This window comes from Ctenopharyngodon idella, chromosome 11 (assembly GCF_019924925.1).
Source record: "Ctenopharyngodon idella isolate HZGC_01 chromosome 11, HZGC01, whole genome shotgun sequence".
Lineage (NCBI taxonomy): Eukaryota > Metazoa > Chordata > Actinopteri > Cypriniformes > Xenocyprididae > Ctenopharyngodon > Ctenopharyngodon idella.
In genome coordinates this window covers 16,164,158-16,190,367 of record NC_067230.1, presented here as the reverse complement: position 1 = coordinate 16,190,367, position 26,210 = coordinate 16,164,158, and the positions used below count along the sequence as shown (strand labels likewise).

Below are 26,210 nucleotides of genomic sequence, written 5' to 3'. Positions count from 1 at the left end.
TTAAGTCTTTATTTTTTAGTTTGGGGTGAAATATGAGCTGGGATGTTCGGTAACACTTTATTTTAGGGTTCAATTCTCACTTTTTTTAACTAGTTGCCTATTAGTTTGCATATTGGCTGTTTATTAGTACTTATAAAACACATATTAATGTCTTATTCTGCATGACCATGACCTACATCCCATAATCCTACCCAATACCTAAACTTAACAACAGCTACCTTACTAACTATTAATAAGCAGTAAATTAGAAGTTTATTGAGGCAAAAGTTGTAGTTAATAGTGAATATGTGTTCCCCATACTAAAGTGTTACTGGAGGTTCTTCATAAGATTCATTAAACGACTTTTAAAGAGCATTATTATTGTAGTGTGTTGTAAATACAGCAGCTGTTTTTAACTAAAATTACCACAGAATTTAAAAATGTTGGTCTTTTGTGACAAACATTCTTTTTAATTCTTATTGTAAAAAAGCATCTAGATAAGAAATGAATGCAAATGCAGAAAGACAGCATCCTCATCCTCATCATGAGGCGAGCAGCGGCGCGCTGCCCTTTAATGCGATGGCTGGGTTCCGTTTCAGAGAGAGCAGATGACATGTGACTTCCTGGCCACACACACGACTCCCTGCCGCCGCCAGTCTCTCAGTACGGGGACCTCCGCCGGCTGCGCAGTGAAAGCCCTCTCAGATGTCACGTCTGCGGGTCCAGCGTGTGCCGTCCACCGCTGCGTGTCCCCGGGGCTCCATGATGTGCTGACGCTGCATATTGATCTACCGCAGTGGATGTCACCTTTGCTTTGCAGATACGGGCTGCATGGGAGGACGCTTACGGTGCCGTGCGGGGGCGAAATGTCTCTCGGGTTTGCCAGGAAAATCAATTCAATTCCACATGCGAACTGCAGCTAAAACACGACTCAAATGGACTGATTTTCACCAGTAATGGGAAAAGCACATGATTTATTTACTTCCAAATAAATAGCCAGTGAACTGTCAGCGGGACACTTGCTGTGCTTTATTCCCCATCGCATATTAGTAATCATCATTCAAAAGATCAATGCAAAGGGAGATATTGTCTTTTAAAGAATTCTCTAAGGACTACAACAAGCTTCTTTCCGGGTTGGTGACATCACTAACCCTAAAATTTACATAAACCCCGCCCCCGAGAACACACAACAAACGGGGTGAGGTGATGTTGGGCTGCTTTAGAGAAGAGGAAGAGTTGTTGTAGTAGAGTGTTGTTGACATGTCGTCATTTTACGCCGGACTGCTTCACAAACGAGGGTCAATTCAACACAAAAGATTAACATGACGGCACATGCTAGTGGATGAGTTGAATCAACTCCACAGCAACTACATAAATTTATCCACTAACCATTCAGAAACGTCTAAAAGTTGTAACTTCTTCCTGAGTCTCTCCATCAGTGTCGACTCCGGTTTGAACAATGTAAGGCTGAACACCGTTACTGACAATCCTCATTTTGGTTGCGTGAGATTCTCCAGCTTTGTTGTTGTTGAGCGACCGAAGCGTGAGCCGTTAAAGCTCCGCCCTCTTCTGGAAAGGGGGCCGGGAGCAGCAGCTCATTTGCATTTAAAGGGACACACACAAAAACGGCGTGTTTTTGCTCACACCCAAATAGGGGCAAATTTGACAAGCTATAATAAATGATCTGTGGGGTATTTTGAGCTGAAACTTCACAGACACATTCTGGAGACACCAGAGACTTTTACAGAGATAGTACATCTTGTGAAAGGGACATTATAGGTCTCCTTTCAATGGTGAGAAAGCATGACAGGGCATCTGAAGAGCAGTTCTGCCCATTCTGACGTATTGATCCAGAGTTTGACTATGCAAACGCTCTCTGAAACATCATCCAGGGCTGCTCTCATCTGCCTCATGTAACGTGTCAAAGCAAACACACACATCAGCCATAACACATGAAATATTAAAGATGGTGTCCAAGCTATATCTGGTCCACAGGATTCATCTCCTGACGCTCTTGAATCTGCACATTTGTTTTCTACATTTTCTCAGCCCACCACTGCTCAGATATTTAGTATCAACAGTATATTGTTTTTATTTAGATTTTGTGTGAATCTATCACTATATGCACTTATACTTACTATCTACCACTATTTACATTCAACATACAGTAAACAGCATCAACCTTTTTTGCCTTAAATCTATGTGAAAAGTGAAATGCAGATTAAAACAGATGCTAAATCATGACTGAATGAGAAGCCTTTGTAAAACTACCATTCACAAACACCTTTGCTGGTGGTAAAAGTAAATTAAATGTACTGGTAATGTATACTGTAAATCACTATCAATAAAAGCGTCTGCCAAATGCATAAATATGAATCTTAATGTGTACTCATAAGCACAGTTTTTGCAATGTAAAGTTTTCAGTGTAATGATTCAGACAGCTCCTAATGGCTCGATTCATGTCTTCTCACTGCTGTGTGGCTTCACAATGAGGACAGCTGTTCAGACGCCATTATTAAAGTATTATACAACAGCTGCGTGAATCATATTTCATTCTGTGAGTCATGTGTTATAAAAGATAAATGATTTATGGCAGTTTAAGGCAGATTAGCCCATTTCCAGAGAAGAAATGCAGATTATTTACAGACTAACTTGACGAATACTGTACTGTACTGTAAGAAAAAATCTGTAGAAAAATGACCAGTACCTTTTCTGTTAAGTTACACTCTAAAATATGCTGGGTTAAAAACAATCCAAGTTGGGTTGAAAATGGACAAACCCAGTGATTGGGTTTAAATGTTTGACCAACCTGCTGGGTAGTTTTATTTAACTCAACTATTGTTTAAAAATGACTATATGGCTGGCATAAAATGAACCAAAAATAGGTTGGAAATTAAAAATCAGACACATAATTACTAGAGGCAACAATAATAATCAAAAGGTGAACATTTATTAATAAGCAATTTAATAAATGTTTACTGACATACTTTGGGTTCATTTTAAGCAAGCAACACAGTCATTTTTAAACAATAGTTGAGTTAAATAAAACTACCCAGCACGTTGGGTCAAGCATTTAACCCAGCCAGCTGGGTAAAAACAACCCAGCACTGGATTTGTCCAATTTTGACCCAGCGCTGTGTTGCCAAATAACCCAAATTGGATTGTTTTTAACCCAGCTTTTTTAGAGCGTATTAACAGTACTTTGGTCATTATTTCTATGGATGTTTCTCAGTGTGTTTCTCCTCCTCCTTCACATTAAAAGGGTCATGAATTGAGAAATCAACTCAGGGGTAGGTCATTCGTACAAATTCATACGATTTGTCTAAACCCCAGTAACGGGTAGGTTTAGGGGCGGGGTCAGGGGTAGGTCATTCATACGAATTCATATGAATTAGCCAACTTGTAAAATACGTACGAATTGCTGTGATATCAGATTGGGAAAAACACAGTCTTTGCATTGCCTTCCTTGTGATCCTAAGTGTTGAAAATAAATTTAAACAACTTTTAACAAAGTTCCAGATTGTGTCAGTAAGACCATTTGTTTTTTCATTTCATTTTACTGCGGATTCGTTTTAAACAAGACACAGTTCAGCACAGGCTTTTCTGAGAGACTGAAAATAAAAGATGATGCAGTGACGAGTATATCGGGTCCGACAGTAACGTCACAACACACAAGTGTGAGTAACTGTGTTTTTACCATGTGTCACTAATGCTTTGTCTGTTACAGATCGTCTGATATGAACTCACTTTACTGAAAATGATGATTATAAGACAGACAGTGCAACAAATGATGGTCATTCATTCATAATTCATTTACACAAACACCATCCTGTCAACTATAATTGTGGAAACTCCAAGTACTTCAACTTTATACAATCAAGATTTATAAAGCATATGTAATACTGTATGCATAAAAATTTCACAGTTGGCAAATGTTTCAACTATTTAACAATATATAAACACCTTTCTGTAGCGTCTTTGTTTCAGCACTAATATAATATAATATAATATAATATAATATAATACAATAATATATCACAAATAAACATAAATAAAGGTGATTAATTACACAGACTGGAGTATCTTGGTATTTGTCTTCTGATTCGGGATCAGACTCAAACATGAATGGCTGAACATCAGAAGTTTTCAAAAACAATTTCACACGTGTAATGGCGGGGACGTTGAAAATTATTTTAATATTCAAAATCGTTACCCAATTATAGAAGTGGGTGTTTACTTTCAAGTCTATCAAAACAGTGTTTCAAAGAGAGGGTCAAAACAGTATAGAAGATTGCTTATTACTTCTAAAGTAGGTTGTTTTTAAAAAAAAAAATTGCTAACATTATAAGCGGACCTCAGAGAACATTTAAAAAAAAAAAAAATCAATGTTGGGAAGCTGCTTTGAAAGCATATCTCACTAAGCTACGAACTACTCGTACTTTAAAGCAGTTCAACTCCAGTCAAGCTACTCTTTCAAAAAAGTAGTGCATTTGTTTTTGTTTTTATATTTTTTATTGTTTGCTCAAATGAATGGTCTGTACAAACTGAATGAGAGAGAGAGAACAGTTTAAGAGAGCTTGTTTTTTATTGCCTCGGGTTGTTTGGCTGTAAATCTGCAGGAACAACTCAATGTGACAAAAACAACAATGTAGAGTTTTGTCATGTTACACCACTGGAAAATATAGCCTGTTACTGTAAAAGCTAAAAACTACTGTCACACAACCAAACATCACCAGTGTCTCTATTGAACGTGTCACATGGCAGTTTTTGTGTTCAGTGTGGACAGACAGACAGCATCGACTACTTTATGATACTGTGCTTTCAACGCTGCTGGCTAAGATGTGTTTTTAGGGTGAGTAAATGATGACAGACTTTTCATTTTTGCAGTGTTTGTGCGTTTACCTGCTCTAAATCTGCTTGAGTTTTAGTTAGAGAAGCTGGCAACACACCAATTCGTCTGCACATTTTAATAGCATTAAACAAAATGCTTGTGTCCCAAATACTGAACTAAACCCTTGGGTCCCAAGTCCTCCTTTTGGTGACGTAATGCAGGCAAAAGGAGGCACCAGCAAAAGAGCCTCCAAACATCTACATGACATTAATGTGCCAAACTAGAGCTGAACGCATGACTTCTGAACTGAATCACCAGCAGGAAACATGTATGAAAGGTTTTCAGCTGAACACATGAACGTGAGCTTGATGATAAATGAAGAATAGCACAGCTGAAGAAGCAGAACTCACCATCACAATGCTAGGATGGTACTATACTCCTAAAAATAAAGTTTCAATGGGGTTTTCATAACGATGCAATAGGAGGAACATGAAACCTTTCAGAGATCAGTTCTTAAAAGAACCATTTTTGTCTTAGTGTGAAGAACATTTTAAAGTGCCTCTTTCATGTAAAGCTGTTTGTGAATGTAAAAGGTCTGCAAAGATTCAAAGATCAAACTGAAGATAAATGAAAGAAAGAAGCGATTCTGAACTGCAACGAGTCAGTAATTCAGTGTCACTTCCTGCTCGTAGGTTTGTAACTAATTTGCATAATGCCCGCCTCTGCTCTTCATTGGCTGAACAGCGTCTCTTTGCCCCGCCCTCAATCACTGTAGTTGTATCTGAGACTGGAAGAGTTTGGTTCGTGTTGTTCATGTCGAGAAGACGCTGTTTTCTGCTGCCAAAGCAAATCCACTTTGATGAGATTGATACGGTAAAACCCACACCATCGTTACTGTTCGTATCACTGTGAATCAAGAGCTGAGATTCAGATATGATAATGAGCGTTTGGTTTCTGACCAATCAGAGCAGAGCAGCTCTCAGAAAGGCGGGGTTTAGAGAGACCGAATCCTTGATGGAAGCGTTTCAGACACTGAGAGAAAAGAGCTGATGCTGCAGTGGATATTATGAGAAAATTAAAGTGTTTTTGATCTTGGATGAATGTGAACCTGTTGTAGAAGACAACAAAACAACATTAGGAATCTTTAAAATAGCATAAGAGGAGCACTTTAATAATCTAAAGAAACCTTTTCCACTATAAAGAACTTTTTGTGCAATGGAAAGTTTCTATGGATGTTAAAGTTTCTTCGTGGAACCATCAATGTTCAACGTTCTCAGAAATTTACAACTTCAGAACGTTCTGACAAGGTTCCAGAATGTTCAAAGAACATTCAAAAGTAACATTCCCATAATGTTTGAAGAATAAGAATGTTGAAAGTTCAGAGAACATTCAGAAATAACGTATGTTTGTTAGCTGGATTGTAGCTGTGAAATGTATCAGGCTTTTTGGTAACATTTTACAATAACGTCCAATTAGTTAACACAGTTAAATAACTAACAAAGATCAATACATTTGTTACAGTATTTATTAATCTTTGTTAACATTAGTTAATAAAAACACAACTGTTCATTGTTACTTCATGTCAGCTCAGGTTCATTATATAATATTAACACATACAACTTTTGATTTCAGCAATGTATTAGTAAATGCTGAAATTAACTAAGATTAATAAATGCTTTAGAAGACAGGTTAGTTCTAATGCAAGCAAATAGAATGTAAAGTGTAATAGATTTTTTACAAAACAACATTAACTTATGGTCCTGTATGTCTTAGTGAATAGCAGGTTTATTAGTGCTGAACGGCAGTAGATCCCAAAGCACCCCCTCCCTCCACGCAAAACCCTGCAGTCCCTGAGCTAATGATTAAAACTGTACTCTACGCACAAACATAAAGACAAGCTGTGAATAAAAGAGAAAAAGATCCCTCCAGGACAGCGCAAAGCATTTGACCTCATCCGCGGCGCGTTCACTCCGTGTGACAGACGATCCAGCACCGCAGGGCTGCACTTGTGTCTGTCATAACCCAGCTGTGGGCTCGTGAACGTCCGGCACATGTGCGCGGGGATGACGCATCAGAATGCAACATGCACTAACCGGATCCCCTACAGATACAATCATACACCCCCACACGCGGCGGTAATGAGCGAGCCTCTCGCTGCCGGCATGATGAAGGACGATCCACAGCAGCAGCAACAGTCAATTTCTGCAGTAATTACAGCAGACACACATTTACAGCTGAGGCGCTTGTGCACATGACACTTTACCAAAACGCTGAGCCGTCTGTAACTTATATAACCTTTCCATATACAAAATCATATCATATGACTCAATTTAATGTTTACAAGTAAAAATCTTTTTTTCAACAAGCATTTAATCTTAATAACAAGCATTCTCTGTAATAGTACATGCTATATGACAATAAAACTGTGACTTAATAATGAGGATCTGCTGTCAATGTCACGGACGAGATCCCCCGCGTGTTCTAACCTAGCGCATCCAAAAACACTCTTTTGTCGCAGTGAAGCTACTCCTCTGGAGGTCACCGCCATGTGTCCCCTGAAGACGATCTGAGAAAGCGACATCCACACAACAAACTTTATACCGGCTGACTCATTCTGAAGCGGTCAAACTCAGTGTCGGAAACCGTCCCCGCCGCTGCTCGGCAGCTAAATCTGTCTGTGCTCAGGCGTATCTGAGGGCACACATGCAAGAGAGCTTTGACATAATCCCATTCAACTGTAACTGGAGCTTCCATTGGAGAATAAACAGCCGTGACACTGGTCAGGAGCTCTGTGGGCTCGTTTAAGACACAGCATGAAACCCAATGCGTCCCCACCTGCCAGCGTGACAACCTTCTGCATGTGAAGGACACAGTTGCTCCATGTTCCTGTACGCCACAGTGAAGATTGCCCTCGCAAACGTGCATTAACTGTAAAATGATGCGGCACTAGTAGCAGAGGTGAGTTTTACTTACTGAACCAGACGATCATGTCAAATCCACAATGCCGTGAGTCACAGAGAAGAGTAATCACCCTTCAGCATCTGTACTGAGAGACGCGCACACAGCCTCAACCATACTACACAACACACTGACGGAGCGAGAGAGAGAGTGAGAGTGAGAGAGAGAGTGAGAGAGAGAGAGAGAGAGAGAGAGGTGAAAGGAGGGGGTGAACCCTGCAGAACACACACAGAAAGAGAGAAAGACATAAAGAGATGGGAACGAGAAACACTCGGATGGATAGAACGAAAGATAGAACGAAAGATAGAACAATGGATGGAAAGATAGATAGATAGATAGATAGATAGATAGATAGATAGATACATAGAACGACAGAACGACAGAACGATAGATAGAGTGATACATAGAGTGATACATAGAACGACAGAACGATAGATAGATAGATAGAACGATAGATAGATAGATAGAACGATAGATAGAACGATAGATAGAATGATAGATAGAACGATAGATAGATAGAGTGATACATAGAACGACAGAACGATAGAACGATAGATAGATAGATAGATAGATAGATAGATAGATAGATAGAATGATAGATAGATAGAACGATAGATAGAGTGATACATAGAATGACAGAACAACAGAACGACAGAACGATAGAACGATAGAACGATAGATAGATAGATAGATAGATAGATAGATAGATAGATAGATAGATAGATAGAGTGATACATAGAGTGATACATAGAACGACAGAACAACAGAATGATAGATAGATAGATAGATAGATAGATAGATAGATAGATAGATAGATAGAACGATAGAACAATAGATAGATAGAACGATAGATAGAACGATGGATAGACAGATAAATAGAACGATAGATAGAACGATAAATAGAACAATGGATGGATGGATGGATAGATAAAACGACAGATAGAAAGAACGATAGAACGATGGATAGACAGATAAATAGAATAATAGAAAGAACGATAGAAAGAACGATAGAATGATAGATAGATAGATAGATAGATAGATAGATAGATAGATAGATAGAGTGATACATAGAACGACAGAACGATAGATAGAATGATACATAGATAGAACGATAGATAGAATGATAGATAGAACGACAGAACGATAGAACGATAGATAGATAGATAGATAGATAGATAGATAGATAGATAGATAGATAGATAGATAGATAGATAGATAGAATGATAGATAGATAGAACGATAGAATGATAGATAGATAGATAGAGTGATACATAGAACGACAGAACGATAGAACGATAGATAGATAGATAGATAGATAGATAAATAGATAGATAGAGTGATACATAGAGTGATACATAGAACGACAAAACGATAGATAGATAGATAGATAGATAGATAGATAGAACGATAGATAGAAAGATAGAACGATAAATAGAACGATGGATGGATGGATGGATGATAGATAAAACGACAGATAGATAGAACGATAGATAGATAGAACGATAGATAGAAAGATAGAACGATAAATAGAACGATGGATGGATGGATGGATGGATGGATAGATAAAATGACAGATAGATAGATAGAACAATAGAACGATGGATAGACAGATAAATAGAACGATAGATAGAACGATAGAAAGAACGATAGAACGATAGATAGAACGATAGATAGAACGATAGATAGATAGATAGATAGATAGATAGATAGATAGATAGATAGATAGATATTTTTGGGTGGGAGAAAAAATGCGCTGATTTGGTGTGTGTACCTTTAAATGCAAATGAGCTCGTGCTCCCCGCCCCCAAGGCATAAACAATACAGGAAAAGCTCACACAGCAAATATAACTCTCAAAATGGATCATTACAAACTGTTGCATATCAGATCATGTATTTTATGGATGTTTGCAAACATTCGATTCTGAATGAGTTTGATAGCGCACTGCACGGCTAACGTGGCTAAAGCTACACATTGTTGGAGAGACTCGATAAGAATGAAGATGCATTTATGAATTATACAGACTGCAAGCGTTTTCGGTTAAAAAATGAAAATAATGACACGGCTCCGGTCTCCGTGAATACAGTAAGAAACAATGGTAACTTTAGCCACATTTAACAGTACATTAGCAACATGCTAACGAAACATATTCAGAAAGACAATTTGCAAACTTCACAAAATATATATGAAATTAGATCATGAACAGTTGGTATCGATCCATCTTTGAGAGTCAACTTCACGACCCTTGTGTCTGGTGTAAAATGACTTACACAGACTGGTGTATGAATTTATCAGGAAACATTCCCTTCATAAATAAAATTACACCACTGTGTCCTTAGTGGCTCAGATGTCAGGGAGTTTATGTTTACTACTATAGCCGTTAACAGATCAGTGATAATGTTTACATAGCTGAGACATATCACGAGCTCAGGGACGGTTGTTCTCGAGTGCTGCTGTCCTGCAGAGTTCACCTTCCTTCACATAGCTTTAGTAATCCTGAAGACATTCAAGTGTGTTTGATCAGGGCTGTAGCTAAACTGTGCAGGACAGCTGCACTCCAGGACCAGTGTTACTGCTACACCGCTGTCGCTCGCGAAAACAAAATGGTGGCACCGTGGGTGGAAACGGCAGATTCAGGGGCGGTAATAGTATAATAAGATCACCTTCCTACGTCACTAGGGAGCGAAATCTGAACGTCACATGCTTGCAGAGAAAGGCTTGCCAAAACAAAGTTACTGGGTTGTCCTTTTTCATGTTTTCTGGGTTGGTAGATGTAGCCGATTATAGCACCTAAACATGGAAAAAGTCAGATTTTCATGATATGTCCCCTTTAAGTTAGCTACTAAATAGTGACATATTTTTTTATACATAGCTAGTTGTAAATAACTAACCCTAACCCCAGAGAATCAAAGTTTCTGCATTTTCACAACTAAGAAAAAAAGTGTTTTATTTACTGTATTTTAGTACTGTCTTTACGAATGAGGATGTCCTAAAGGAGATTGTGTCTGTTTTTTAGCTCATTTCTGTTTATAAATTTGTCCCTGAAATATGGTTAAGTTGGAACACGCACACAGCATCACTTCAGTCATATTAACAGGTGTTTTGAAGCGTTGCATGAGCCAATCCTGCACAATCATTTACAGGTGTCTTACGTCAAGCGGTTCTGTCAAACTTACCACTGATTCACCTGCCGGTAAGAGTCATGAGGATGCAGAATATGAGCTGAATGTGGAAGGATTGTTAATTTGATGTGTAAATTCTATTTCTGAAAAACCCTTTTGATTATAATCTCAGACCTGTAAATTACTACAGCCCTTGTCAAAACAGCAAACTGAGCACAACAGAATGAACCGGAATGGTATCTTAAAAACAATGCTCTGCAAAACAAGAATGATGCTGGCTGTAAGCTAGTGATTTACATACAAAGAAATGAATGCTTTTATTCATCAAGGACACATTAAACTGATCAAATGTGATAGTAAAGACATTCATAATGTTGCAAAAAACAAAACAAAAAATCTGTTTAAAAACTAATAAAAGCTTTTCTTTTGAGCATCCAACTGTTTTCAACATTAATAATAATCATAAATGTTTCAAATCATCATATTAGAATGATTTCTGAAGGATCATGTGACACTGAAGATTCAAGGAAAATTCAGCTTTGATCACAGGAATAAATTATATTTTATCATATATACTCAGTGAAAACAGTTATTTTAAATCGTTGTATTTTTGAACAAATAAATGCAGCTTTGGTGAGCAGAAGAGACTTCTTTTAAAAACATTAGAAATTCTTTATTAAAAATCCTTTAAATATATATTGCACAACACAAATTACATGAAAATACCAATATATGTGATTAATTGTGATTCTTTAGCAATTGTGTAACTTACTAATTCTGTTTGTAAAACTGAGAGTCCTATAGTTTGTCAGAGACTCTTCATCAGGAGCAGCATCAACACAGACTGATCATGTCCTCATGACCCCGCGCCACATACGGGATGAGTGTGAGTTCTGCTGCAGGACAGATGGAGTGTGTGCCTGTGAATCGGGACGCCCACGCATATCAATGCTGCATCACACAGAGCTGCAGTGCAGCAAAGACCGCAGAACACAGATCCAGAGAGGACAGACTCAAACCTGTGCGTCTAGATTCAGCACCGTGTCTGTACATGTGTTAAACCACTGCGCCAAACGCTGACATGTGAGCTGTGCGTTCACCTTCCAGAGCGTGAACAATCCTCAGATCTTCAAAATCTAAAGTGCTCATACTAAAAAAAGAGCACAGTGTGAGAACAATTAGGCCAAGACTCAAGCAGAGGTTTAGAGGATCATCCAGCTGACAAAAATACATTCTAAGAATGTTTTCATTAAGTTATGAAAGCGTTATTTTGAAATGTTCTCTGAACGTTCAAAACGTCCAGGGCTCGTATTCATAAATCTCCAAGTGCTCCTAGTGTAGAAATATGGGCGTTTCCTCTTAAAATTAAAGAAAGATCCTAGTAAAGAAAAAGTAATTCAGAAAGCATCTTAACCCTTAAAAGAGGTCTTAAGGTCCAAAATTGTAGGGAAGAGTACTTTTAAGAGGCTTAAGAGTTTCTTTAGCAGCAGAGAAAATGGACGAAACGTGAAGAAATGTGTTGCACACAATGCATGACAGTGAGTTAATAAGACACATTAGATGGTGCAGGGATCACGTTTGTGACCGATCTTATTAAAGACATGCTAATATCTCCAACACAGCACAGAAATGGAAGTAATCACTACATTAACATATTTGGCAACTGGAAAAATGCAACTAAACAGCAGTGATGATTTGGGTCTGTTACAACCTTCTATAAGCAAAGTGATCACACAATTACAGCACTTTCAGAACCTTATTGTGTCGCTGTTCATTTCCTAAATACGACATTAACAGCATGGTAAATAAAAAATAAAGAATATATACACATGTGTGTGTTTTTGGGGAACATAGCCCAACCTAAATTCTTTTAAATCTTGAATACTTTTGAGCAAAGACTCAAGTTTGGTCTCCTTATAAAGGGGACACTATAGATTATTTTAGAAGTGAAAGAAAAAATATGAAAGTGAAATAAAAAAAAATAAAAAAATAGTGACGTTTTAGTTTTGTAAAAATATGATTTCTTTTAATTTATACAAAATATATATTTTACAAAACTGTTTTACCCTAAAACTGCAAGAAAATCAAAGCCAAAATCTAAAATCTAATCAAGTTGTGATTCAAATTTTAGATTGATATCTCAAAAATTGAGCTTTCGGTAATATTTTGTTTGGGTGCAGTACCAAACTTTTCCACTAGATTCAATCCAGGCTCCATTGGTGACCACATAAGGACTCTTCCATTCCATATAGCCTATAGTCATTTATTTTCATAATGTTCATACAATTTATCAAACTGACATTCTATTCAGAAGTAATATGGGCAGAATGGCAGTATTTGGTTTGAATTCAACCTCTAACAAACACATGCAAAAAGAACACGATTTTTCATTTTCATTGTCATTTCAAAATAAATGTCTGAACAGTCTGGAAATACTGTTGTTGTGAATTATTAAATTACTGTTCCTCTGACATTTGTATTAAAAATCAGATCTACAAATATGAAAATTACAATTTGTAAGCTTTGAAATGATATACAGTTTACAGGTTTAGACTAAAATATTACTGTTTTAAGTATATAATGGCAAATGGGGGTGACAGTTAATGGGTTATGCTAAGACTCTTATGTAGAAATCTTTAAGATAAATTAGGAGCTTTCTGAGAGGATTTTTAAAAGCTTTAAGAATACAGGCCCAGGTTTTTTTTATGTTTTAAACATTTTTTTCTTGGTTATGTAAACGTTAGGGGAACATTCCATTTTATCATTCTTCAAACATTATGGGAACGTTACTTTTGAATGTTCTCTGAACGTTCTGAAACAAGTACTAACATTTAAAAAATGTTAGACGAACATCCAACTAAAACATTTAAAAAATGCTCCATGAATGATGTTTTTGTGCTAACTTTTTGAGAACATTAATAAATACCAGTTAACTTTGAACAAACTTTATATTAACATCACAGGAAGAACATTTGTTCATAACTCTTCGTTCTGAGAATGATCACTGTTAGCTGGATTATTCCCCAATATTGAGGAGCCGTCATTTCCTCATCTACGCATCTATGGATGGCTGAAAGGATTCTGGAGTAATGATCAGAATTCACTTTTACTGTATGAAAAAGAACAGCTTGTACAAGAGAATAAGGGGCCGTTCACACAGAAAGTGTTCTTTCTACTTTTTCATTGTTTTTCTATGCAAACATACATTAGAGATGGATGTGTTTGACTGCTGCGTTCACGTCTTTTGTAGTTTCTTACAGATAATAAAGTTCATCCTTTAAAGAACATGTCTCTAAACCTTGCCATTTTTATAACTACAAAAACCTGTTCTCTGTGAACGGACCCTATGAGTTTGGAATGACATGCTCACACAAACACACACACACACACTCATCGAGCCCGTTACTTCACTCGCCCCATCATCTCCGTCCCACAATCTGTGAGTCATCATCACCTGTTTCACCTGTTTCACCTCCTCATCCAGGTAATTATGTCACATTAATTATGTCACATTAAATGCAGGTTATTAATGGACTGTCATTATCATTAAATCATTTAGCTCTCTGACAGAACAATAGGAAAATAATTATAAATCCACTAATCCAAATTATTTTTTCCATGGCCTCTGGCTTCAACAATGGCACACATTCCTCATGTCACGGGCTATTATTGGAGAGCGAGGTGTATTTTATTTATCGTGAGCCTGATTTCAGCTGCGCCTCGACGCATTTCAGCTGAATCATACAGCGCTGGGCTAAATTAGGAAGCTCAGCTTCACATCTTCCTGTTCAACACACCCACATGTGAAGGCATCAGAGACGTGTGTGGTGAACGCAAGAAACACTCAATCCAAGACAAGACAGATGTGCACAAGTATGATCCCGGCCGATGCACAGAGAATCCTCTGTCCATATATGAAGCTCTTACAACACCACAGAGACAAACACAAGCTGACCTTTTGTGACTTTACCAATAGTGGGGCATGTTGTCACATTAAACCTCAATGGGGTTAGTTGTCACAATGGAATCCACTATTAAACTAAATTATAATAATAATATTGGCTTTTCAGCTAATTTTATATACCAAAACAACTGTTGTAAGGTCAGTAAGATTATATATATATATGATTGAAAAAAGCATTATTTGTGGATAATTTGATCAATTTTACATAAAATATGAAACTAATTTGCACTGTTTATCACACTAGTGTGCTTTAATGTTTAACTAGGAAATTTGTTTTGAAACGTTTTTATTTTGGTTTTATTTATTACAAAATAAAAGCATTTCAGAAATGTTTCGTGAGCAGCAAATCATCATATTAGAATGATTTCTGAAGGATCATGTGACACTGAAGACTGGAGTAATGATGCTGAAAATTCAGCTTTGATCACAGGAATAAATTAGTTTAATATAAAAAGCAACAGTAATAGTATTTCATAATATTACTGTTTTACTGTATTTTAGATTAAATGAATGCTGCTTCGTGAGCAGAAGAGACTTAAAAAAAATCGAACCAACTATAAACTTGATATATTGTTTAACAAATATTGCAGATTATAATAATTAATATATATATATATATATATATATATATAATATATATAATATTCTCAATGTATGTCTGTGTTGGTATATTGTGTTAAATTGTTGCCCAACAAATATTAGATCAGTAACTGGACTTAACAACTATCATATATGGGTTTTTCAGTGGCAGATGCCAGACTTAAAGGGTTAGTTCACCCAAAAATGAAATTTCTGTCATTAATTACTCACCCTCATGTCGTTCCACACCCGTAAGACCTTCGTTCATCTTCAGAACACAAATTAAGATATTTTTGATGAAATCCGAGAGGTGTTTTTTTTTTCATCCCCCATAGAAAGCAACGAAATTACCACATTCAAGGTCCAGAAAGGTACTAAAGACATCATTAAAACAGTCATGTGACTGCAGTGGTTCAACCTTAATGTTATGAAGAGACGAGAATACTTTTTGTGCGCAAAAACAAAACAGAAATAACGACTTTATTCAATGAAGGTCTTGCGGGTTTGGAATGACATGAGGATGAGTAATTAATGACAGAAATGTCATTTCTGGGTGAACTAACCCTTTAAGAGAGCAGTGTGGCTGATGACTGATATAATGCAATAAAATAAAAGTCCAAATAAAGCTTCAAACCAAGTCAGTCTACTGCCTACATTGGCAGCGGCTTTCTAGGTTGGCATCCTAGCTGAATAGTGTTATTTATTTGAACACATGAGAGATGAAGGATGAATCGTCAGTGATGGTTGACATACTGTTTTCTTATTAAAAATCCATTTGAGTTCCACAGAAGTACCTCATACTTACACTAATGCACGGACACATCAACACTAACCAGTGCAGAAGAGTCACTACATGAGGTCATGACCAGTAGCTATTAACCTTTTACACACAGCAATCTCAACAGCTTCTCCAGAGTGCATTAGTGTTTTAGTTAATTGGAGAGAGACTGTTACCCTTCGCTGAACCCTGTACCACACGTACGTTACGCTGACCATGGCACATTTAAGACCAGAATCCATTGAGACAAGGCTTAATATTACGCTTTTACAGATACAGTTATTAACAAAATAAAATAGCATGTGTTATAGCAATGTGCTAAATCATGCTAGCAACATGATAAGACATGTTAGCAGTTTGCTAATTTATGCTAGATACATGCTAGCAACTGTTAAATCAAGTTACAAATGGTAGCTACATGCTATATTATGTTTACAACATGTTAAATCATGCTACAAAAATGTTAATGTGCTAATTCATGGTAGATACATTTTAGCAACATGCTAAAACATGTTAGAAAACATGCGAGCTAAAGTGCTAAATCATGTTAGAAACCTGCTAGCAAATTGCTATATTATGTTAGCAATGTGCTAAAGCTATTTTTCTTTGTGCAACAGGCCTCAGTTCATAAGACGTAAATAAACGCACATTCGTAAGAAGATAAACTTTTGTAAACAGTGACTGTATTCTAAATGTGCTCTGGTAAACATATGCTTATGCAGGGTATTTTGAATCTGATTGAGAAGATAGTCATATTAAAATGTCCAATTGAAATGTAATTCGGATCGAGCTTAATCTGTGTTTACATGAATTCCAAGACTCCTGATATTTGGCTGCGTCACGATCTCTCCACTGGTCCATGTTTGTGGCGTTCCAGACCAGAGCATGTGAGCGGCGCTGAGTGGAAGCGGAGCGGAGTTGTGCGATTTTGCCTGGAGCAAGAATCAATTTCTTGAAAGTCAAAGTGTCTGTGTTTTCTCTCTGCAATTAACACGCATCTGTTGTTTTCTGTTGACTGTGCATAAAAATCAGTATTTGAGAATGTTTCCTGCGATTATGATTCATGTTTAAACTCATTTATTCTGCCTCTATGCTATTTTTTAAAAGCCTGTCAAAGCACATTTTGCAGTGTAACAACAGCTTCATCATTATCTGTGGAATTAGTTGACTTTGTCTCTAAAATCTACCTCATGTATTGGTACTTTCTAAATTAGTCTAAATATTTTCTTATTCTCCTTGGCTTTTGGCATTTGACTAGGTCTGATCATTGTGAGTAATGTGTAGCGTGGCTAATTCATGGTAGAAACATTAGCAACATGTTAAAACATGCTACAATCATACTTGCAACATGCTCATTTATACAAGAAACATGTTAGCAACATGATAAAACATGCTAGCAATATGTTAAATCATGCTGCAAGATGCTAGCAATATGTTAAATCATGCTAGCAACATGCTAAAACATGTCAACAATGTGCTAATTCATGGTAAAAACATTCTAGCAACATGCTAAATCATGTTAGCAACATGTAAAAACATGGTAACAATGTTGAAAATCATGCTAGAAAACATGTAAGCAAACTGCTAGCGAAGTCCAAAATCATGCTAGCAAAATTCTAAAACATGTTAGCAAATTGCTAATTCATGCTATAAACATTCTAGCAATGTGTTAAATCACATTAGAAACATGCTAGCGACGTTATATTACGTTCACAACATGTTACAACATGCCAGTAATGTGCTAATTGATGTTAGAAACATGCTAAAACATGTTAGCATTGTTTCAATTCACACAAGAAACACTGGCAATATGTTAAAATATGCTAGCAATGTGTTAGATCATGCTAAAAATGCTAGCAATGTGTTAAATCATGTTAAAAATGCTATCAATATGTTAAATCATTCCAACAACAGGATAAAACATGCTAGCTTTGTGCAAATTCATGGTACAAACATTTTAGCAACATGCTATGTTAGTAACATGCTAAAACATGGTAACAGCATGCTAAATCATGCTAGAAACACTGGCAATGTGTTAAATCATGCTATAAACATGCTAGCATTGTGCTGATTCATGTTAGAAACATGTTAGTAACATGCTAAAACATTTTAGCAAAGTGTTAAATCATGCTAGAAACATGATAGCAATGAGCTAAAGCAAATATTTTTTTTCTGAATGACTGCACTGCCTTCAAAATCTTCAAACTCTAAGCTTTAAAACTACTTTCTGGTCAGGCTTTCTCAATCCAACATCAAGTTTGACTTGTCAAACTTTTTTTTTTATCTAGTTACACTGTTATTTTTCCATACATACCTGAAGAGAGAATATATGGCACATATTCATTAACACAAACATCTAGATTGTTTAATCCTTAGATATAACACTTTGAATGTATCTGCTGTTGACAAAACATCAACATCTGTATGATTTTCAATCCCTCTCTGATGTGAAACGTCATTAATATTCATGCTACTGTGCTGTGAAGACAGTTTCATTGCTCTGATGAATTGCATCGATGAGGGGCAGGGTTGTAAACAAAAATACCTCAAACAATCAACAGCATTTACTCTGGTAGCACTTGACCTCTGACCAGTGTAACTCAGACTGGAGGGACCCTCTTTCAAGGACTCCAGAGATATGACTGCAAGATGGATGGGTTCATTTCGCTCACAAGGACAGTTTTAAAATGCAATGTTACTTCATACCGTTGCCTTGACCCTTTCTGGAGACATTTCCACACAACCTCTGGGTGTCTGAGCTTACAGTATGTTAGTAGCACATAACTAGTACTTATTCTCTATTATGCATTTCTCAGAAATATCATTATCTATGTAGTAAGTAAAAACATTTGTGAACTAATGAGAGCCTCAGATCACTTGTAAGTTCATTATGCGTAAGGAATAATTCCTCAATAAAAGCCTCGTCCTCATGTTGTTCAAAACCATATGAGACTCCTTCTTCCATGAAACACAAAGGAGATGTTTTGAGGAACGTTCACATGACTCTTTTCCAATCAGTGACATTGAAGAAGAACTGAAGTTGTGTCCTACTTAGGTGGGTCCAAAGTTCAGCTAATTCCATTTAATATAAATTTAAACCATAATACATTTTCATTTAAATTCAATTAAGATGCAATTAACTCTCTGAAAATGTTCAGTATATTATTTCAATAATAAGTACTCTTCTTTTTAATAAGTACACTTCGTTTTCACAAGGGTGGAGATGTCAACTTTCAAACGACAAAAAAAAATCGACAAATGCTGAAATTCGTCCCACTGCTGTTGCTCTTAATTATTCTAATTGACATTCAAACTTGGTTCATCAAGTCAATAATGACATATATCCTATGTACAGGTAAACATAAAATGCAGTTAAGAGTTATTAATGCAATTATGCAATCAAAAAAATCCTTGTATGCGGTGTACACATAAATTACGACATTTTACTGTGAAGTATTAGCAAGCATAGTACTTTATAAAGTATATTACTGCTTTAATCGCGTCATTTTGCAATTGCTTGAAAGTGCAAACTCATAACTTCAGAGGATTATTCATATAATAGGACCTAAAGAGCTTCTGTATTTGTGTATTAGTCACAGATTCCACACCGTCAATGACATAACTGAAGTATTTTTACATCAGACCTCTGAAAAAATGCCTCTAATCACACTGCAAGCAAGTACAAAAGCTACTTTCAGTGCGTCTGCTCCTTTGGGGCTTCCAGGAAAGGCATAAGGCCGATTTACTGAACACTTTTGCTTAACAGCTTGTCTAAAGTAATAGGCATCATGTGACAGGCTCGCAGGCTCTCAGCACTTCCTCTATTAAACAATGTTTTGACCCTCAGATGGCCTGTAGGGATTGTTCTGCGTCCACCTGAATTCTGGCCAGTTGTTACAGATGGACAGGTTATAAATGCCACTGCAATTACATAACAAATGACCTCTGACTGAACCAGCACCATTTAAACGCTCTCAAATTATAGCCTTAGGTAAAAAACGCCTGTGTTTCAGACAATACTGTGTTCAGTAAACGTGTGATCGTTGTCTTCATCTAACGAAGTGCAGCGCAGATGTCATTTCATTGTTTTCTCTAATACTTTCCTAATTCCAGCATTTTTAAAGAGCTTACAGGACCGTGTGTACCTTCCAGTCTCACGGACATCACTTTAACAAACCGCCGAAAACAAGAGGCCCGTCTGAAGGTTGATCAAAGTGCACAATATTAAAAGCGAGGACTATAGATATACAGCACGGTTGCACCATCCTCCCCCTGCAACGCTGATCTAGCCAATGAGTTTCTATTCATAATGTAATTTTTGCCTTCATGAAAATGGTAAATCCGGGCTAATCTCTCCGTCCCCCTGGGCTCTGGATTAGTGCGTTGCATTAGAGCTAGGTGGACATGCTGTACTTCAATTTCATTGGGCTTTCAATTGATTGAGCACTGAAAAACACATCATAAAACTAATATCAGAAAGTCTCTCATTAATTCCAAATCTTATTTCAATCAATGAGCAAGGTGAACTTTAGAAATCTTAGAATAGAAGAATGAAGTTACGTCGGCCCCTGTAACACAAAGCGTCGGGTAAAACATGGCGGGTGTCCAGAGAGATTATGAGTATGATTTAACCTTTAGCACAGTGAGAGGAAAACACACACACCACTGCAATAGATTCAGCTGCATTCAGTGTCATTCAGAGCGGCGCTTCTCAAAACTTTCAGTTTTAAAATCAGAACATCAACACACTGATCAACACCAATATTCTCGCTTTTCAGCTCTGAGGAAACAGACATTTTAAACTTAAAACGTTAGTTCACCCAAAAATGTAAAAATTGTCATCGTTTGCTCACCCTCACGTCGTTCCAAACCTGTAAGACTTTCGTTTATCTTCAGAAACACAAATGAAGATATTTTAATGAAATCTAAGAGATTTCTGTCCCTCCATTGACACTTCATGTAACTACCACTTTCACGCTTCAAAAAGTTTATGAAGAATTGTAAAACTAATCCATATGAACCTCATTGGTTCTTGCTGAAGCTCAAACGTGCTGCGTAACACGAGAATGAACATCACTGGTTCTTGCTGAAGCTCAAACGTGCTGCGTAACACGAGAATGAACATCACTGGTTCTTGCTGAAGCTCAAACGTGCTGCGTAACACGAGAATGAACCTCATTGGTTCTTGATGAAGCTCAAACGTGCTGCGTAACGTGAGAATGAACCTCATTGGTTCTTGCTGAAGCTCAAACGTGCTGCGTAACGCGAGAATGAACCTCATTGGTTCTCGCTGAAGCTCAAACGTGCTGCGTAACATGAGAATGAACCTCATTGGTTCTTGCTGAAGCTCAAACGTGCTGCGTAACACGAGAATGAACCTCATTGGTTCTTGATGAAGCTCAAACGTGCTGCGTAACACGAGAATGAACCTCATTGGTTCTTGCTGAAGCTCAAACGTGCTGCGTAACACGAGAATGAACATCACTGGTTCTTGCTGAAGCTCAAACGTGCTGCGTAACGCGAGAATGAACCTCATTGGTTCTCGCTGAAGCTCAAACGTGCTGCGTAACGCGAGAATGAACCTCATTGGTTCTCGCTGAAGCTCAAACGTGCTGCGTAACACGAGAATGAACCTCATTGGTTCTCGCTGAAGCTCAAACGTGATGCGTAACACGAGAATGAACCTCATTGGTTCTTGTTGAAGCTCAAACGTGCTGCATTCATCATATAAAGTGATCGAGTCTCTTCAGAAAATTTGGACAAATTCATATGGATATGATGAATTAGATTTATGATCTCTTTAAGAACTTTTTGAAAGGTCAAAGTGGTGTCAATGGACAGAAATCTCTCAGGTTTCATTAAACTATCTTCATTTGTGTTTGAACATGAATGAACAACATGAGGGTGAATTGAATTTTGAGCCAGATTTTTTTTGGGTGAACTAACCCTTTAAAGTCGGCAGGTTGCGATCATCTTTTCTTCCCTATTGTGGCGTATACTGAGTGAAACGGCTTCTGGAACAAGAACAAATGTAGGGCGGTTCCTGGAAGAAAACTCAAGACTACAATGGAGGCATTTCAGGGAGTTCAGAAACACTGATATAGAGAATAACTCTTTGTGCTTTGGAACTTTGCAGAGCTTTTTCATGCTCAAACAGCAACATTACGCACTAAAGACAGATGAACATGGAGAAAGCAGAATAAATCATCTTTGAGTTGAGTTGTAAATCTGTGTGGAGTATCATGAATTTTCACTGCTATTGTTATTGACTAGTGAAATGTGGATGTTATGACAGCTATCACCATCATGCCCTTGAGACACTTAACCTCAGATTACACCACGGGGACCATCCTGGTAATTTAAGATGGTGATGTGCTATGGTAACATGTTGTTTACGGTACAGTGTACGGAAACTGTAAGTCGTGGAAACAATTTCCCTCGGCCCTGGTCTTGTGGCAAATAAACAGTCTGTTCTGTTCTGAAGTGTTCATGTAGTGCACTGCATTATTAAGAAGCATGTGTGGAAAATCAGGAGGTTTTTGGTGCAGGTGCATTGCTTATGCAAAACAGCACAGTGATCAATGTGTAATGACCCTCCCTCTCTCTCTCTCTCTCTCTCTCTCTCTCTCTGCAGCACTTCCTCTGACCTTGCAGCTGAAGACGGTGATACTGTAGGAAATGAGTGCCGCTGCTATTGCCCACTTTATCTGTAGTCTCAAGGGAAGCTGTCAACCGAATGATAAAGAAATCTCCACTGGAGAATGACAGAAAGCTCATCTCGACAGCCTGCAGCCACGCAGACATCTGTGAACTTCACACACTAGTCTAATGATCATCCTTTCTAACAATAAGACAGAGACGGTCTTTGAGTGACATGTGGGTCCTTGTTAAAGAACTGCAGCATGTGATGCATCTTCTGTGTGAGGCTGTGGACTATCATTCTGAAAAACTAGATCAAGATGTCCAAACTTTATCCATTGATCAACTCTATAATGGCATTGAATTGCTGACATCTTTCAACCACAGTCAGTGATGCCACTTTAAAGTATGGAAAATTACTTTGCCAGCAGCTATATCACCCTGAAGCCCAAGACTGGTTGCCCACTGAAGCTAAGCAGGGTTGAGCCTGGTCAGTACCTGGTCAGGAGACCTCCTGGGAAAACCAGGTTGCTGCTGGAGGTTGATGGTTAAGTTGGTGTAAGTGAGGCCAGCAGGGGGTGCTCACCCTGTGGTCTGAGTGGGTCTTAACGCCCTAGTATAGTAATAGGGACACTATACTGTCAAAAAAGCACCGTCCTTCAGATGAGACGTTAAACCTGAGTCTCTGTGGTCATTAAAAATCCCAGGATGTTGTTTGAAAAAAAGAGTAGGGGTTTTAAGGGATAGTTCACCCAAAGATGATTTATCCATCCTAGGTGTATATGACTATCTTCTGTCAGACCAACACAATCGGAGTTATATTTAAAAATATCCTGGGTCTTCCAAGCTTTATAATGGGAGTGAATGGTACCCAAGATTTTGAAGCCCGAAAAGGTGTATCTATCCATCATAAAAGTAATCCAGGGGGTTAATAAAGGCCTTCAGAAGTGAAGCGATGGGTTTTTGTAAGAAAAATATCCATATTTAAAACTTTATAAATTAAAATAACTAGCTTTTGCCAGACGAACGTACGCATACTGCACAAGTCGACTTGAGCCACAAGAGTAATCCCTGACGTGATGTATGACGCAGGATGTAGGAGTATCGTAAGCTACAAAAAATTTTTAGATCCTCTTCTCCTCCGACATTTCTCTTTAAAAATTCTCATTTTAGACTTCTAATTCATAACCGGAGTTTTGTTTTGCTCTCTCCTCTGTGCTTCCGCATTTGTCATTGCATCATGCATCAGGTCAGAGGTCACCCTTCCACCGGAACTACACTTGCGTACGGTCATTACCAGAGGCTAGTTATTATAGTTAATACAATTTTAAATATGGATATTTTATCCATTGCTTCACTTCAGAAGGCCTTTATTAACCACCTGGAGTTGTATGGATTATTTTATGATGGATGTTTGCACTTTTTTGGGCTTCAAAATCTCGCCCCCCATTCACTACCATTTATAAAGCATGGAAGAGTCATGATATTTATAAATATAACTCTGATTGTGTTTGTCTGAAAGAAGACAGACACCTAGGATGGCTTGAGGGTGAGTCAATCATGGGATAATTTTTATTTAACTATCCCTTTAACCACGGCATCCTGGCCAAATTTGACCATTGGCCTCTGTCCATCATCATGGCCTCCTAATCATCCCCATATACTGATTGGCTTCATCACTCTCTCCTCTCCAACAATAAGCTGGTGTGTGGTGGCCGCTCTGGCACAATATGGCTGCCCTCGATTTCATCCAGGTGGATGCTGCGCATTGGTGGTGGTTGAGGAGATTCCCCCTTCCATATGTAAAGTGCTTTGAGTGCCGAATTATTAAAAAACATCACATTTTTATAATGCGATCATTTCCAAAACAGCTAACGAGCGATTAAATGTTGTTGTTGTCGATGGGCAAGATGTGGAATAGCCAATAATTTGACAGAAGAAATCAACAGATTAAGTGAGTTGTGTCATCATAGCCTTCAATAATACACTGGAATCCATCCAGATGTGTGTCGTTCATCTCTGACAGTCTCTTTCTGGATGCTGAATTGTGCAAAATCACAAGCTGCATCTGTTTTTGCTGACATGTCACATGTCTGGAAAGCCACCAAACTCACTAAAGACCACTTTGCAACACCTTGATTCTTGGCATGTGTGACATGACACAGTGAAACGAAGAATATGGACACTTTCCCTCAGCTCTGACATAATTCTCGTTTCACTCTGGCTGTAAGTTCATAACTAGCCCTCTGTAACATCTAACATGCTTATTGTCCCAGTCATGGACACTGGGAATACAGGGAAATATGTTAATCACTCGATTTATTCTTAATACTGCCATCCTGAAGAGTGTATTTGCTTTTCGACCAGCATCAAGCTAATAGTTATTGCTTAACATACGGTTGACTTGCGAAGCAATAATGACCCGTGCCTTTCTCGACGTTGCGAGGCCACCCGGTGCGCTCAACTCATGCTCCACATCAGACCAAATGAGGCAGTGAGCAGCAACACATGCTTTGCAAAATGTGTGCACTTTAAGACCAAATGCACACACAGATCATGCATTTTCTTTCTCAATTGAAGACATAATCGACTATGGCCCTGTCCCAAATAGCACCCTAAACACTCACGGCCTTCCTACGAGTCTGCACTTTCGTGACGTAACGTCGCTTTGACTGTTGGGAAGAAGTCTGTCACCAGTGCGGGCTCAGCAAAAGTGTGCATCGAGGGCGCATATCGGCCGCAAAAGGGGCGCTCGTGAGCACCCTTCTGAAGCCTAAAATTGAAATGGGACACCCTACGGTCTCGTGAACTTAATGGACACGCGCACGCGGCAGCCATTGTAAGTCCACAAGACCGAAAGTGCATAGAAGTGTGCCATTTGGGACAGGTAGGATACTCGCTGAGACGGGCATTTTTTGACATAATTTTTGTGAATTTGTCTGTTCAAGCACAGGAAGGCACGAGCGAGTATTTGCGCACTGTCTGAGACCGCACTTCGGTTGTTTCAGATGCTGAACTTCCCACATAGCGCATGAGTAACAAATTCCCTTTCGCGTGTTCTAGCACTTTAAAATTTACAGTGAAAAGGCTTAAACTTTCGTGATGATGCAGCACAGACTCGTCAACTGTACAGAGCATCATTCACGTTTATTCATGTGCATTGATAAGATCCATAAAAATGTCACCGGCCAATTGGCGACCTAATAAAGTGGCCGGAGAGTATATATTCCCACTATATAAGCCCTGACTGTCCTCACTGGTCATTTGATCATGACCAGATTCCCAACACCCAATGACTGCCCTCATAACTGAAAAAACACGTCAACAGAGCTAATTTCAGAAACCTCCTTTAAATATTACCA

General features: G+C 38.0%; 1 protein-coding gene across 11 annotated transcripts in view; it reads right to left on the bottom strand.

Annotated features, from left to right (window-relative positions):
* Positions 1–26,210, bottom strand: part of atp2b2 (ATPase plasma membrane Ca2+ transporting 2) — a 158,423-nt gene that overhangs the window by 94,449 nt on the left and 37,764 nt on the right. For 6 of the 11 annotated variants that reach the window (XM_051912456.1, XM_051912457.1, XM_051912452.1 and 3 more), the window contains exon 1: positions 7,784–7,942. The exons of 1 other annotated variant lie outside the window; for it this stretch is intronic. The gene's annotated coding sequence lies outside the window, so the exon portion shown is untranslated. Of the gene's footprint in view, positions 1–7,783; positions 7,943–26,210 lie in introns of those variants that run through there. 4 more of the 11 variants (XM_051912447.1, XM_051912450.1, XM_051912449.1 and 1 more) reach the window with 1 other exon arrangement.